This window comes from Danio rerio, chromosome 15 (assembly GCF_049306965.1).
Source record: "Danio rerio strain Tuebingen ecotype United States chromosome 15, GRCz12tu, whole genome shotgun sequence".
Taxonomy (NCBI): Eukaryota; Metazoa; Chordata; class Actinopteri; order Cypriniformes; family Danionidae; genus Danio; species Danio rerio.
In genome coordinates, this window is record NC_133190.1 from 38,468,953 (window position 1) to 38,484,541 (window position 15,589).

The window sequence follows — 15,589 nt, forward strand, 5'->3', positions numbered from 1 at the left end:
AATTAATCATTACACAATGGACAACAAAATACAAAATACAGAACTCAAAATGCGCCACCATTGCTTGCCATTGTAGCTTATAGCCAATGGCATTTGTTGTCTCTATTTGGGTTGTCAAATTTGACTTTTTGCAAAGAATTGGATCAAGAATAAGATGTGCTTTGATTGAATATATATTGAATTCATGACATTTTTCAAACTGTGGCTGAAAACTGAAATACTGTATATAAAAAAAACAGACAAAAGTAATAAAATACTGTAAATATTAGAGAAAACACATGTAAACTAATATACAGTCAAATCTATTGGGAGTATAGGACAGCCATATTGACCTCCTCCATCAATGCTGGCACAGAACAACACAGACCTTCCATCGTTTATATAAGGTTTGCAGAATGATGGCTAATTGAAGATTTGTGTGAAGGAGTGTCAAAACGGTGCTTTAGTGATTTCATACTGATGTTGGTAGTTTTTAATAGTTAGGAATAGATGGATTCTGTTTGGTTACCAAAACTAAAACAATGGAGTTTGGACTGCTTGAATGACATCTGTGTTAACTGTTTGGAAAAATGGTAGGGAAAATGTGTCAACCCAATGAGAAAGGGTTAACACATTTGCAAGACCTGTCCTCTGCTCTGCTGGGATAGTGATAATGAAAATGAAGAGGTACCTAGTTTCTTTAAGCAGGTCAAAGCAAACTAGAAAAACTGTAAAATGATAGTAGATTAGTTATTATGATTTAAAGCAACATTTTTAGGAAATTCCCACTGGCAATTTTATTGCAATATGGTTTGGTAGATATTTGGCACAGCCCTCAATCAAGTTTGGTTTATGGCCCTTTACAGGAAAAACTTTGGGCACCCCTGATCTAGAGTCATAGAACATGAAATAAATGGTTCTAGAAGACCTGTGATGCAAATGGAGATTTTTGATGCAATTTGATTGGTGAAATGTTTTCGAATACGGGTTTTCGTGGCATACATTACGAATGCTTCGGGAGATTGTTCTAAAATGAAAAAGCCAGTTATTGTTCCTTCAGAGTCATTTGCAGTAATTTTCCAGTGCACTTATATTTTACCCATACAATGGAATCTTCTGATAAACAAAGCTGTTTGTTTTCTAAATGCTCAAGAGAGAGAAAAAAAAGAATAGTGTATACTTCATAACTCAAAACAATGATATATGTAAGGTAACATTTCAAATAGTGGTTTACACATAAAAGTTCTCATTCACACACACACAGTCTATCTTTGCAGTTTTTCGCAGTGTGTAAATATTCTCGTTTAATCAGTGGACGCGTTTGTTGCACTATGAGAGTGTGACATAAGCACAGTGCTGTCCAAGTGTGTGCGTGTGTGTGTGTGTGTGTATGTCTTTTGCACTCAGAGTGTTGCAGTCTTTACCTTTTATAGTATTTTTATTTAAGAATGTGGACAAAAAAAGAGTACAAATGAAAAGAGTATGCTTACTGTATCACTGTCTTTCTTTTGAAATATTTACAGAGTATGACAGAAATAAATACATATGTTTTTGCATTTCGCTGTTGTTTGTCTATTCATTCAGGTCTTGCTTCTCTATTTATATGATTTAAACATAGTAGAACATATAATGTGTAATATTGTTGCAATTCAAAATAACTTTTTTTATTCACTTCATTCCTATGATGATAAAGACTTTTTATCAGCAATTACACCAACATTAGCTACCATGTCACCCTTCAGAAATGAACTGGTCTACTTTTAAACACAATTTTGTGACATTCTGACACTGAACAATTTCAAATAAATAAAGATAATGGATGTAATATCAATATCAACAACTGTCTTTCATATTAGTATAGACAAGTGTCCCATAACTAGACACAAACATGAGAATTAAAGATGAATCAGGCCTAAACACTATTTTAAAAATAATTTATAGCTATTTTCTGCTTGTATAGGGGTGGCACTGTTGCTCAGTGCTTAGCACTGTCGCCTCACAGCAAGAAGGTCACTGGTTTGAGTCCCGGCTGGGTCAGTTGGCATTTCTGTGTGGAGTTTGCATGTTCTCCCAGTGTTCGTGTGGGTTTCCTCAGGGTGCTCCGGTTTCCCCCACAGTCCAAAAACATGTGCATGAATTGAATAAACTAAATTGGCTGGTGTATGAGTGTGAATCAATGTTATGGGTGTTTCCCAGTACAGGGTTGCAGGAGGAAGGGCATCTGCTGCGTAAAACATATGCTGGAATAGTTGGTGGTTCATTCCGCTGTGGCTTAGTCTCTGATTTATCAAAGGAAAATGAATGAATGAATGAATGAATGAATGAATGAATGAATGAATGAATGAATGAATGACTACTTGTGTATCTGATAAAACTGCTCACTAACCTCGTCTTGGCAAGACTGATACATATTCTCCATCTGCATTCGTAATATAAAGCAGGTGTTGTCCCAAATCCACTTTGATGCTGCTGAATGATTGAACTTTCTGTTGGTACTTTGTTTAAATGCCTGAAGAGACAGATTTCAACAATCAAATGAATATATGATTGTCTGATTCATCAAAATATGTTATACTTCATTATATGAATAGCAATTTTATGCAATGAAATGGAACATTTATCAATACTTTATAAAAGTGGTTAGCAAGCTAGATAAATAGCCTGTTAGCTTAGCATAAGTAACAATAAGTAGTCAAATGATGGAAAATGTAATGGCGTATGCTACTCTCTCAGAAATATAGGTACACGAGCTGTAACTGGGATGGTACCTTTTCAAAAGGTACACATTTGTACTTAAAGGGTCCATATAGGTACCTCAAAACTATATATTAGTACCTACAAAATTTAAGAGGAACACTTTTGTAATATCTAGTACCTTTGATGTATTATTATGGACCTTTTAGGTACAAATTTGTACCTTTTAAAAAAAGTGCCAGTGACAGCGTGACAACTTTGCATACCTTTATTTCTGAAAGTGTAGGTTACTCAGTTTGGGTAATGTATTCCAGCCAGGCATGGGCAGTATTTATGATACATGTATTTTATAATTTGTATTTGGTGAAGTTTATTTATAAGCTAATTTCGAGAGGATCATGTGCTAATGACTGTTCTCAGCTGTTCCCGCATCAGCTCATGAATGATTCTCCAATCAGATGATTCCTAAATCACAATAAATAACCAGTTTTCTTATCTCAATATCTTCATCTTGAAGAAAAAAGTCTTCCAAACCAGTTGACATTTCTGTGTGGAGTTTGCTCGTTCTCCCTGTGCTCACGTGGGTTTTCCGGTTTCCTCCCACAGTCCAAAAAACACGCACCCTAAGTAAATTGAACACACCAAATTGATACCATAGCCAAGCTCTTAGCAAGTACACCTCTTCTCAGCCATCCTATATCTGTCACTAGCCAGAAATGAGCCGAGGGGAGTTCATCGAGATCTATCTGAGCTCAAACTCCCCACTCGCCCTGCAAACAGGAGGGAACCCAGGGCTCGAGGATCTCATAATCTCAGGGCTCTCTCCCGGGACAGCATGCCAAAAAAGCTGTATAATCAACCATCAGCTAAGTGTGAAACTTGAAATAGGGTTTATGGAAATGGGTTAATGGTTTATATCAAAATACTTTAGTTCCTTGCATTTTAGTATTTTTAAAATACTGTAAAATACTTTGTAAAAAGTCTGCATGTTAACATCATAAAATATGACCTTTAATAGTGGTGTTTTCTGTTATTTGCCAAGGCTTGAGATCAAACTGGAAAATTTAATTATATTAAAGAAGTTGATCAATATTTGGAGTGTGGGTGGAAATTATGCACCACATAAAGGAAAGTGCCAGGAAAATGGCAGATGTAGATTCTGGAGCAAGTCAAAATCATTCATTCATTCATTCTCTTTTCAGCTTTAGTCCTTTTATTCATTAGGGATCGTCACAGCGTAATGAACCACCAACGTATCCAGTATATGTTTTATGCAGTGCCCTTCCAGCTGCAACCCATCTCTGGGAAACATCTATACACACTCATTCACACACATACACTACAAACAATTTACCTTACCCAATGCACCTACAGTATATTAGTGCATGTATATGTACTGTAGGGAAACCGAAGCACGAGTAGAGCAGGAAATAAGATAAACAACATAAAAATAGTCCTTCAGTGACGATATCTACAATACTTCATTGCCTATTTCAAATGATCTAAATAATACTGCAGTCTACAGACTGGTCAAAAACTTCCAACTTATGTTTTATGGCAGCAAAAACAGATATCGTGTTTTTTTACAATGTGTTAAAGAATGCAATTGAGAAATTGCTTATGTCACCCTTTTAAACTATAAGATTCTTAAGAGATGGTGGCAATTTCACAACAGACAGAGAGCTATAGTACTACTGTATATTCCTACTCATTATCAGCATAATGTTTTTTTAAAGTGATTAAAGGGATCACCTTCAACACAAGACTTTTTGTTTATAATTTGTACAAAATGTATGCTAAAATCAAAGAGAAACACAAGTTACATTTTTATGAATATATTTGCTCATGTACAGTAGAGGCGAATGGGGTGCAGAGAAAGGATTGAATAGGCCTGTTGATAGGTTTGTGAAGAAAAGTATTTTGTAGTATTTTCAAAATACAAAATGCAGTATTTAATTTTGATAAATTTTGTGGCTGCAGCATTTTGTAGTTTATTTTGCTACACTTAAAACTTTTTTATTTTTATTTTAAAATACATTTCAATGTATTTTTGCCCACCCCTGATTCCAGCTATACATGTCCAACCTTAAATGACTTATTAGTTGACTTGACACTACCTAACGTACCTTAATGTAAGGTATTTATTTTGAAAAGAGCAAACTAATTTATTTGTTCACTTCAGTAAATTGTAGCATTCGACAAAGTGTTGCAAATACTGTAGAGGAGACCGGGTATAGTTGAAACACAGGGTGAGTTGTAACACTGTCAATTCCACGAATCAGGGATAAGATAAGGGGTCATGTAACATTTTCAGTTTACTCAGTTTTCGTTAACAACCACACATTAAGATTTTCCAGTCAGTCTTGCAATCTCTTCAGAGGCTACAGCAGAAAATCGAATTCTGAGGTAAGAAAGTAAAAATAAATAACAAGATAGTATTTTGTTTAGTATCTCTACCGTTGTAGATGTTATTTGAGTTATATCAGGTCAAACTGTAGTTCCTCTAGTAAAGAATGGTGCATCAATTTCCTGCTAATTTCAAAGCACCATGCTAATACAGCTAGCTAAACAATGGGTTACAGTGGCATGGTAGGTTGAAACACGTGTTTTGAAAGTATACAAACACTTACACACATGTACATATGAATGTGCACGTACAGACATGCACACACAAGCGCACATGTGCATGCACAAACACACACTATATGCACATACACTTCCAATATTGACATATATTATATTGCTGCAGTCATTTATTTACAATAAAACTGTTGTTGTGGCTTATTACTTGTAGTACCCTTAGTTTTTGTGCATTTTGTCTATCAGTAGTTGGTTGTAGGACCACTTTGTATTTGTTATCATCTCACAAAGTCTGTGATACAGTTTAAGTAGTTTAAATTGTTGACATTTGTAGTAGACAAATGTCGGTACTTTGCCTTAAAGTTTCAGACATGTAGCTAAAAAAAGGTCTCCCCTAACTAATATATACAGTTTAAGGTACTTTAGTTCTATGTTTCAAAAATAATGACTCCTGTTAACTTAATAAATCATTTACGTGTCGTTCATAGCTAATTTTCTGTAAACTGGTTTAAACACGTAAATATTTCAGGACGGCATTACCAAGTCCGAACACAAGATGGCGGCGCGCTTTACCACTCAGCATCCTCCAACATTAGCTCATACATATATCGTGTATGCTAAAAGTGTAGGTTCGTGCGTTCGGTCCTCTTCAGATATGACCACCAGGTGTAGATTACATGGAAAATCTCCTGTCAGCGATCACATACCAGCATGAACTTTACCAGCACACGCTTTTACTTCCCTCACGGAGCGACTGTTTCCACTGTGAGAGCAGAAAGTACCGCAGGGCAAGAGCCTGTTATTCACTTTATACGGGCATTCCTGCGCTTACACCTCCAGCAGGAAAACCTATTCATACATTCTTCCATATGTTACCTCTTTCTCCCCATTCTCTTCTCCCAGCATGCCTGTCTTCATCCCTTTCTTCTACTAAGCATCTACTCTTTCATTCATCACTCTTTTTTTAATTCAGCGCCCAAACCGCCACCCGAGTCCCCACGTGAGGGAGAGCTCAAGGAAACGTGAGAGACGTGAGAGTTTGTGTTAGTCATTACTTAGTTATAGTAAATAATTTCATAGTTTATTACTATGTAATTGTTTTCATATACAAAATTAATTATTTAATAAAATAGTCCAATATTTTAGTATTAATGAATCATATAATTTATTACTTAATACATTCATTGATTTATTCATTGATCAAATAATTTATTAAAATATTGCAATATACATAAAATATGTTGATATGAATAATTTTAAAATGTAATGAAATTCATATTATATGATAATATTTTATTATTTGAAATGATTAAGAATTATTATTTTAGATGGGTGACACAGTGGCTCAGTGGTTAGTACCATCGCATCACAGCAAGAAGGGTGCTGGTTCGAGTCACGGCTGGGTCAGTTGGCATTTCTGTGTTCAGTTTGCATGTTCTCCCCGTGTTGGCATGGGTTTCCTCCAGGTGCTCCAGTTTCCCCCACAGTCCACAGACATGTAGGTAAATTGAAAAAATTAAATTGGCCATAGTGTATGTGTATGAATGACTGTGTATGGATGTTTCCCAGTATTGGGTTGCAGCTGGAAGGACATCTAAAACATATTCTAGATAAGTTGGTGGTTCATTCTGCTGCAGCGACACCTGATGAATAAAGAGACTAAGGCGAAAACAAATTATGAATATATTTTTAGCATTATTATTTATTTTAATATATATTCATTATTATAATTTACAAAAATCATATATTTAAGTAATTATTTTAAATGTCTATACATCATTACTTACCAAAATTGCTTATTATTATTTATATATAATTAATACATTTGCTTTTCAACCATTTAAGTTGCTTTTACTTCCATTAATGTGTTACGATTATTTTACTGTATTTATTACTATATGTTTCAATGAACGATCTATTATATATTATACATTATTTCATTAAACATGTGCTGGTCTAATATATTTTCAGCACAAAAATGACAATTGGACAATCTAAGGATTTTATGGAAGAGAAATTGGGGTTCATGTTTTCATAAAATACTACAGGCAGACAGAAAAATTATCATTTTTATATAATAAAATGTGTACAAAATCAGTTAGCAAAAACCAAGAGACTTTTGGAAATCTATAGCTCAGTGCAGGAGAAACTTTATATATATATATTTTTTTTTTATATACATTTTTTGTACTTCAGGATTCAAAGCCCCTCCCGAGTCCCTATGAGATGGAGTTCATGGCAACTTGAGCTTTTTGTATTAAAATATATTAAAAGAACATATTTTGATATTTATTTTAAGTTATTTTAAAAAATAGTTTTACGTATTTATTTTGTATATTAATTTATAGCCTAATGATTTTGTGTTTCATTATTAATTTATAACAAATACAATGATTTTATAGTTCATTACTACGTAATTGTTTTCAAATAAAGAAAAGGTAAACAGCTATATAAATGACAATAATTATTTAATAAATGAGTCTAATATTTTTGTATTATTAAATCATTATATCATTTATTACTTAATAAATTCATTGCTTATTGCTTTATTCTTCAGGGGTCGCCACAGTGGAATGAAGCACCAAATTATCCAGTGTATGTTTTACACAGCGGATGCCCTTCCAGCTGCAACCCAGTACTGGGAAACATCCATACACACTCATACACTACGGCCAATTTAGTTTATTCAATTCACCTATAGCGCATGCTCTGGACTGCATGGGGGAAACCAGAGCAAAGGAAGGAAACCCACGCCAACACTGGGAGAACATGCAAACTCCACACAGAAATTCCAACCAGCGACCTTCTTGCTGTGAGGTGACAGTGCTAACCACTGAGTTTCTGTTAATTTAGTGAGGTGTTTTCTGTTGATTCAGTTAGGAATTGCATTAAGGGACATTGATCTCTGCTCTTTCGACTTTTGATGTTGAAAATTAAAGTTCAACTTTGCAGTTTAACAAATTGACTTTTATTGACATCTCAGTAAAAACAAATGTTTGTTTGTAATCAACAGAAGAAATAAACCCATAAAGGTTTAAAACAGTAAAGGGTAAGTAAATGATGACAGAATTTCTAATTTTGGGGTGAACTATCCCTGTGCTTGTGAAAAAAATGTGACTCTTGTAAAGTAAGTTTTTTGTTTTGTCTGGATGTAATTGTATTTACAGTATTATGAACACTGTAAAATTGATAAATTTTCACATTGCAAATTTTCCTTAATCCACAAAGTTTAACTTTTTGTTTCTGTGAAGATTTTTCACTTGCTTGTTTACAATGCTTATGTTTTGGTTACAGTTAAAGATTAATAAACACAAGCACGATTGCGTAGAAATTAGTCTGTACGATCCATTTAAAAGTCTATTGTATTCCATAATTTTAAAAATGTTATGAGGTAGTACAATATTGATATGTTACATTATATAGTGAAGACAGATTTGAAAAAATAAAACCAGTCAACTTTCACATAACCATTTCTATACCATCGAATTGCCATGCTTTATGTAATGTTTTGTATGAATAGTCTACTCCTACCTAAACCTTGCAATATACACAATGGCTTAAATGTAGTTGATTTCGATACAAATGCAAGTTTATTAGTCTCTAGGTTATGCAGATCACGCACACAAAACAATGGTTAGAGAAATAGGAAAAAGTTAAGTTTATGTGAAAATTTAATTTTGATTTATTTTCGAAAAATGAATTAAGTTCTACAAGGTCTAGTATTGTTTCATTTACATGATAAAACCATAAAAATTAATATGTACTTTGAAACTATATGTTTTATAAGATGGTTTTATAAGAAGGTTTAACAAAATGTATGACATCAACTCATTTCCCAGCGAGGGGTTGCAGCTGGAAGGGCATCCGCTGTGTAAAAATATGCTGGATAAGTTGGCGGTTATTCCGCTGTGGCGACCCCTGATTAATAAAGGGACTAAGCCGAAAAGAAAATGAATGAATGATTGACATCAACTCAGACAATATATGACTTCAAACTATTAAAAATGTCCATTAAAAGGTATTAGAGGAAAAATCAAGATCCAAAAATGCAATTCAGAAGCTTAAAAATACAGAAAACTGGTCATTTACAGATATTATTTTATAAAACAAAAACTGACAAGTGCATTAAACATAATGTTTTCTCCTGTAGTGAATTACTGTATTAATTAATAACTGCAGAAATGAATAATAACTCCAGTAGAAAACACTTACTTTGAAACAATGTTTTATAAAAAGGTTTTATAAGAAGGTTTTTCTAAATGTATGACATCAACTCAGACAATATATACTTTCAAACTATTAAAAATATCCATCAAAGTCACTTCTTGAAACTTTTCAACAATAAAAGGTATTAGAGGAAAGTTCAAGATCCAAAAATGCAATTCAAAAGCATGAAAAATACAGAAAACTGGTAATTTACACACATTATTTTGTAAAACCAAAATTGACAAGTGCATAAAAATAGTGTTTTCTCCTTTAGTGAATTACTGTATTAACAATTGCAGAAGTTGATATTCTAATATTAGAAACACTCTAAGAAGGTAAATAAGAAGATTTTATAATAAGTTTTTAATTTTATTTTATTTTTTAAATATGGCATCAACTCAGACAACATATCACTTAAAATATTAAAAATGCACATTGATGCACCTTTTCAACATTAAAGGTTGAGGAAAGGTCAAGATCCAAAAATGCAATTCAAAAGCTTTAAAAAAATACTAAAAACTTACAGATATTATTTTGTTAAATTGCATAAAATAGCATTTTCTCCTGTAGTGCATTACTGTATTAATTCTTCATTGCAGAAATGAATACTAACTCTAATATTGGAAACACTCGTGTATATTTCGGAGGTCCTTTCCTCATCCAAATGTGAGATTTTTTTTTCTTTAAGTGAGCGAGTTCAGAGACAACGTGAGGCGAGAAAGACCGTTTCCCCCCCCCAAACTTCAATTCTACCCCTGAACCCAGTGACCCACCATACCCGCCCCACACACACACACACACACACTCACTAATCCAGGCATTTATCAGCCCAAATAGAGGCACAGATAATCATTCCACCCCCATGAGATCACCTCGCTACCACCCCGGAGTGTGTGTGCATGAGTGTGTGTGTGTGTGTGTGTGGATGCATTTGTGTGTTTGTCTTCCTCTTGAAGCTCAGACCCGCACAAAGGGCACAGGAAAAGACATGACATCTCTGAAAAACAGAGCTCCGGGCCTCCAGATGAGCCTCCGACTGCTGGAGAACAAAGACGCGCGAGAGATGAATTCACTTGCAGAGCACAGAGCAGAGCTGTATGAACACACTCTGTCTATCTGTGTGACCATGACGGCAGATGCTGAATTATTATTATTATTATTATTATTATTATTATTATTATTATTATTATTATTATTATTATTATTATTATTAACAATAATAATAGTAATAAATAAAACTTTATTTAAAAAAAGTTTATTTAAAAAATAATATGATAATAATAACAAAAAGCAAATAAAACAAATAATAATAATAATAATGCTAAAGATAATAAATAAATACAGCAAATATTATTATTATTATTATTGTTGTTGTTGTTGTTGTTATTAATATTAACAATCAATATAAACAACAACAACAATAATAACATCAATAATAATAATAACAAATAAAACAAAAATATTATTATATTGTTATTAATAATAATAATAATAATAAGCAAAAAATAAAACTAATTATATACAACAAAAATAATAATAATAACAAAAACATCAACAACATCAACAATAATAACAAAAACCAAAAAAATTGTTAAAAATAAAATAATAACAATAATAATAATAAAAGTGACTAAGCCGAAAAGAAAATGAATAAATGATTGAATAATAATAATAATGACAATAATAATAATCAACATAAGGGTGACGCGGTGGCGCAGTGGGTAGCACAATCGCCTCACAGCAAGTAGTTTGCTTTTCTGTGCTGTATGGAGTTTGCATGTTCTCCCTGTGTTCGGGTGGGTTTCCTCTGGGTGCTCCGGCTTTCCCCAGTCCAAAAAAAATGTGGTATAGGTAAATTGAGTATGCTAAAAGTGTCTGTAGTGTATGTGTGTGAATGGGTGTGTATGGAAGTCCTAACCTTTAAACATTATACAGTGATGTAAACGTCTTCAAAGTCCTTTAAACTTAACTTGTGCTAAACATGCCCTAAAACTGACCTCAAAATTAAACCATTTGTTGAAATGTAAAATCTATTCAAAACAGAGACACCACTTGATTTCCAAAACTCACAAGTGTCTTGAAAACATTTGATAAGTAATAAACCCCTTTCAGCCCCTCTGTCACTCAGCAGTCGGAAGCCTATAAAACACATCAACTCCAAACAAAAGTCAGGGAGTCGTCAAGAAGAGTCAAACCACTGAAGAGAGAAACACTAAAGATCACGCTCACACAAACAAGACTTCATTAACACTCACACCTCAACACAGACAGAGGAGCCACTGCCTGCCTACACACACACACACACACACACACTTAAACCCACATGCACACAATTACACACTCTCACTCACAACACAACACTATTACACACACACACACACACACACACTCTACCTCTACTCACTTCCCTACACATACACACACAGACAAACACACATACAATTCCCCACACACCCATGCACACACAATTGCCACACACCCACCCACTCTCTTACACACACATTCGTGCACACTCACACAATCACACCCCACCCTCTCTCTCTCTCTCTCTCACACACACACACACACACACACACACTCACTTATACAGCCACACGCACACACACACACACATTCTCACACAAACACACACACACACACACCCTGAATGGTCTGCTCTGCTTTGATCTGCTGGGCTGTCAGTGGCACTTGTCCCGGGTTATGGGTGGAAGTAATGACCACAGAGAGTTCACTGCAGGAAGGGCAGGCACACACAAACACACACACTGCCATCAGAGGGGTCATGCGGGACAATAAGGTCAGGCCTACCACACACACACACATGCACACACTTCCAGGAACATGAAACAGAGTCACTGTAAAAAAGAAAAGTGCTTCCAGATCCAAACACACACGAAACAAACAAACAAACAAACAAACAAACACTCACTCGCTTCCCTCATCATAGACAACTGCTCATTTTTAACATCAGCAAATTTTGACCAACAATGTAAAAAGGGAAAAGTTTAATGAATTAAACTTCTTGCACCTAAATAATGTTCCATTTTCAAAGTTTTCAGTCAAAAATTAACAGTATATATTATTTTAGTTGATGATTTGAAGTTGTTTTAAGCATTGTCATTTAATTTGAATTAATTTTGTTTTGGGCGGCACAGAGGCGCAATGGGTAGCACAATCACCTCACAGCAAGAAGGTCGCTGGTTTGAGCCCCGGCTGGGTCAGTTGGCATTTCTGTGTGGAGTTTGTATGTTCTCCCCGTGTTCGCTCCGGTTTCCCCCAAAAGTCCAAAAACATGTGCTATAGGTGAATTGGGGAGACATAATTGTCCATAGTGTGTACAGTATGTGTGTGAATGAATGTGTACGCATGTTTCTCAGTGATGGGTTGCAGCTGGAAGGGCATTCGCTGCGTAAAACATATATGCTGGATAAGTTGGCAGTTTATTCTGCTGTGGTGACCACAGAATAATAAAGGGACAAAGCCGGAAAAAATCAATGAATTAATGAGTTTTATTTTTTTTAGTGAAGGCAGATTATAAAGATAATTATAAATAAATAAATTGACTCCAGTAATATTGATGGTTTATAATGAAACTAAAATTTTGACCATTACTATGATAAAAAGAATTCCTATGATACACTCACTTTCATTTGTTTGATTTATACAGTAGATAGTCGAGGCCAAATTGATCAGCCCTCCTGTGAATTTTTGTTTTTGTTTGTTTCAAATATTTCATATAGTGATATTTAAGGGAGCAAAACAATTTTCACAGCATTTCCAATAATATTTTTTTCTTCTGGAGAAAGTTTTTGTTTTATTTTGGCTGAAATAAAATCTTTTTTTTTTTTTTAAGCTCAATATTATTAACCCTTCTAAGCAATATACAGTTGCAGTCAGAATTATTAGCCCCACTTTAATTTTTTTAAATATTTCCCAAATTATGTTTAACAGAGCAAGAAAATCCTAGGTCTGATTAATTTTTTTTCTTCTGGAGAAAGTCTTATTTGTTTTATTTTGGCTAGAATAAAAGCAGTTTTTCATTTTTTAAATCATTTTAAGGTCAATATTATTAGCCCCTTTAAGCTAGATTTTTTTTCGATAGACCACAGAACAAACCATTGTTATACAATAACTTGCCTAATTACCCTAACCTGCCTCATTAATTCATTAATTTTCTTTTCGGCTTAATACCTTTAACCTTTCGGCTTAACCTATTAGTGTCTAGAAAAATGTCTAGTAAAATATTATTTACTCTCATCTTGGCAAAGATAAAATAAATCAGTAATTAAAAATGAGTTATTAAAACTATTAATAAACAGGGGGGCTAATAATTCTGACTTCTGAATTCTGAATTTTACTAATGTATCAACTGTATATATACATTACCAGTCAAAAGTTTGGGGTTAGAAAATTATTCTGTTCATCAAGGCAGCATTCCTCAAAGATTTTGGTTTATGACAAGATAGCATCAGGCAGTTGCTGCAGATTTGTCGGCTGCACATCCATGATGTGAAACTCCCGTTCCATCACATCCCAAAGGTGCTCTATTGGACTGAGATCTGGTGACTGTGGAGGCCATTTGAGTACAGTGAACTCATTTTCATGTTAAAGAAGCCAGACTGAGATGATTCACATTTAAAACATGGCAGTTATCCTGCTGGAAGTAGCCATTAAAAGATGGGTACACTGTGGTCATAAAGGAATAGACATGGTCAGCAACAATACTCAGGTAGGCTGTGGCATTGACACAATGCTCAATTGTTACTATTGGACCCAAAGTGTGCCAAAAAATATCCCAAACACCATTACACCACCCCCAGCCTGAACCTGATACAAGGCAGGATGGATCTACATGTTGTTTCGTATTGTTGATGCCAAACTCAAACCCTGCCATCTGAATGTCACAGCTGAAATCGAGATTCATCAGACCAGGCAACGTTTTTCCAATTTTCTATTACCCAATTTTGGTGAGCCAGTGCGAATAATAGCCTCAGTTTCCTGTTCCTAGCTGACAGGAGTAGCACCTAGTGTGGTCTTCTGCTGCTCCCTCAAGGTCTGATGTGTTGTGTGTTCAGAGATGCTCTTCTTCAGACCTCAGTTGTAATGAATGGCTATTTGAGTTGCTGTTGCCTTTCTATCAGCTGGAACCAGTTTGGCCATTCTCCTCTGACCTTTGTCATCAACAAGGCATTTGCACCCGCAACTTCCATTCATTGGAGATTTTTTCACTTTTCAGACCATTCTCTGTAAACCCTAGAGATGGTTGTGCATGAAAACTTTATTAGATCGGCAGTTTCTGAAATACTCAGACCTTAAATCCCCTTTCTTCTCCATTCTGATGCTCGGTTTGAACTACAGCAGATCATCTTGACCATGTCTACATGACTAAATGCATAGAGTTGCTGCTTTGTAATTGGCTGATTAGAAATGTGTGTTAACGAGCAGTTGGACTGGTGTACCTAATAAAGTGGCCGACCAATAATGAGTGCGGTCATGTCCATATGTTGTGCAAGAAGTCAATATATTGGTTAATGTAACCAATATATTTGGTCACACACACACACACACACACACACACACACACACACACACACATATATATATATATATATATATATATATATATATATATATATATATGTGTGTGTGTGTGTGTGTGTGTGTGTGTGTGTGTGTGTGTGTGTGAAACCGACCATCCAAATATGAACTTGTATGTCATATACTGTATGTAATTTGTATACATTTCCAAGTATCAGATGTCTCAATGAGACTAGAGTACAATTTATCCACAGAAAACACTTTCTCTGAGATGAAAATCTATGCATAACACACTGGCAGCTCTTATAAATCACTGCTCTCACAGTGAAACAACTGCAATATTACATTCAGATTCTCACTAGGGTCTCTAGGCCCCAATGCTTTCTTTCTGACCGTTACTGTTAAACACAAAGCATCTATTCTTTCTCCAAACATTCTCTCGTCAGCTCTCAGTTTTTCCCAAATCCCTCTCCAGAAACTAACATTTGTTCTTAAAGGCTGCGTGATTCATGCTCAGAATTACAGATACCAGAAAACACCGGCACACCTTCACAAACACACAAAACCCATGTGTTCTTTAATTTTCCACATG

General features: G+C 34.7%; 1 long non-coding RNA gene across 4 annotated transcripts in view; it reads right to left on the reverse strand.

Moving 5' to 3' along the window:
• Positions 1-1,398: 1,398 nt before the first annotated feature.
• LOC141377891 (uncharacterized) overlaps positions 1,399-15,589 on the reverse strand; it is an 88,175-nt gene continuing 73,984 nt past the window's right edge. For all 4 annotated transcript variants that reach the window (XR_012390998.1, XR_012390996.1, XR_012390995.1 and 1 more), the window contains 2 exons: positions 2,366-2,488; positions 1,399-2,258 (listed from right to left, as the gene is read on the reverse strand). This is a non-coding gene — a long non-coding RNA (uncharacterized lncRNA). The remainder of the gene's footprint in view (positions 2,259-2,365; positions 2,489-15,589) is intronic.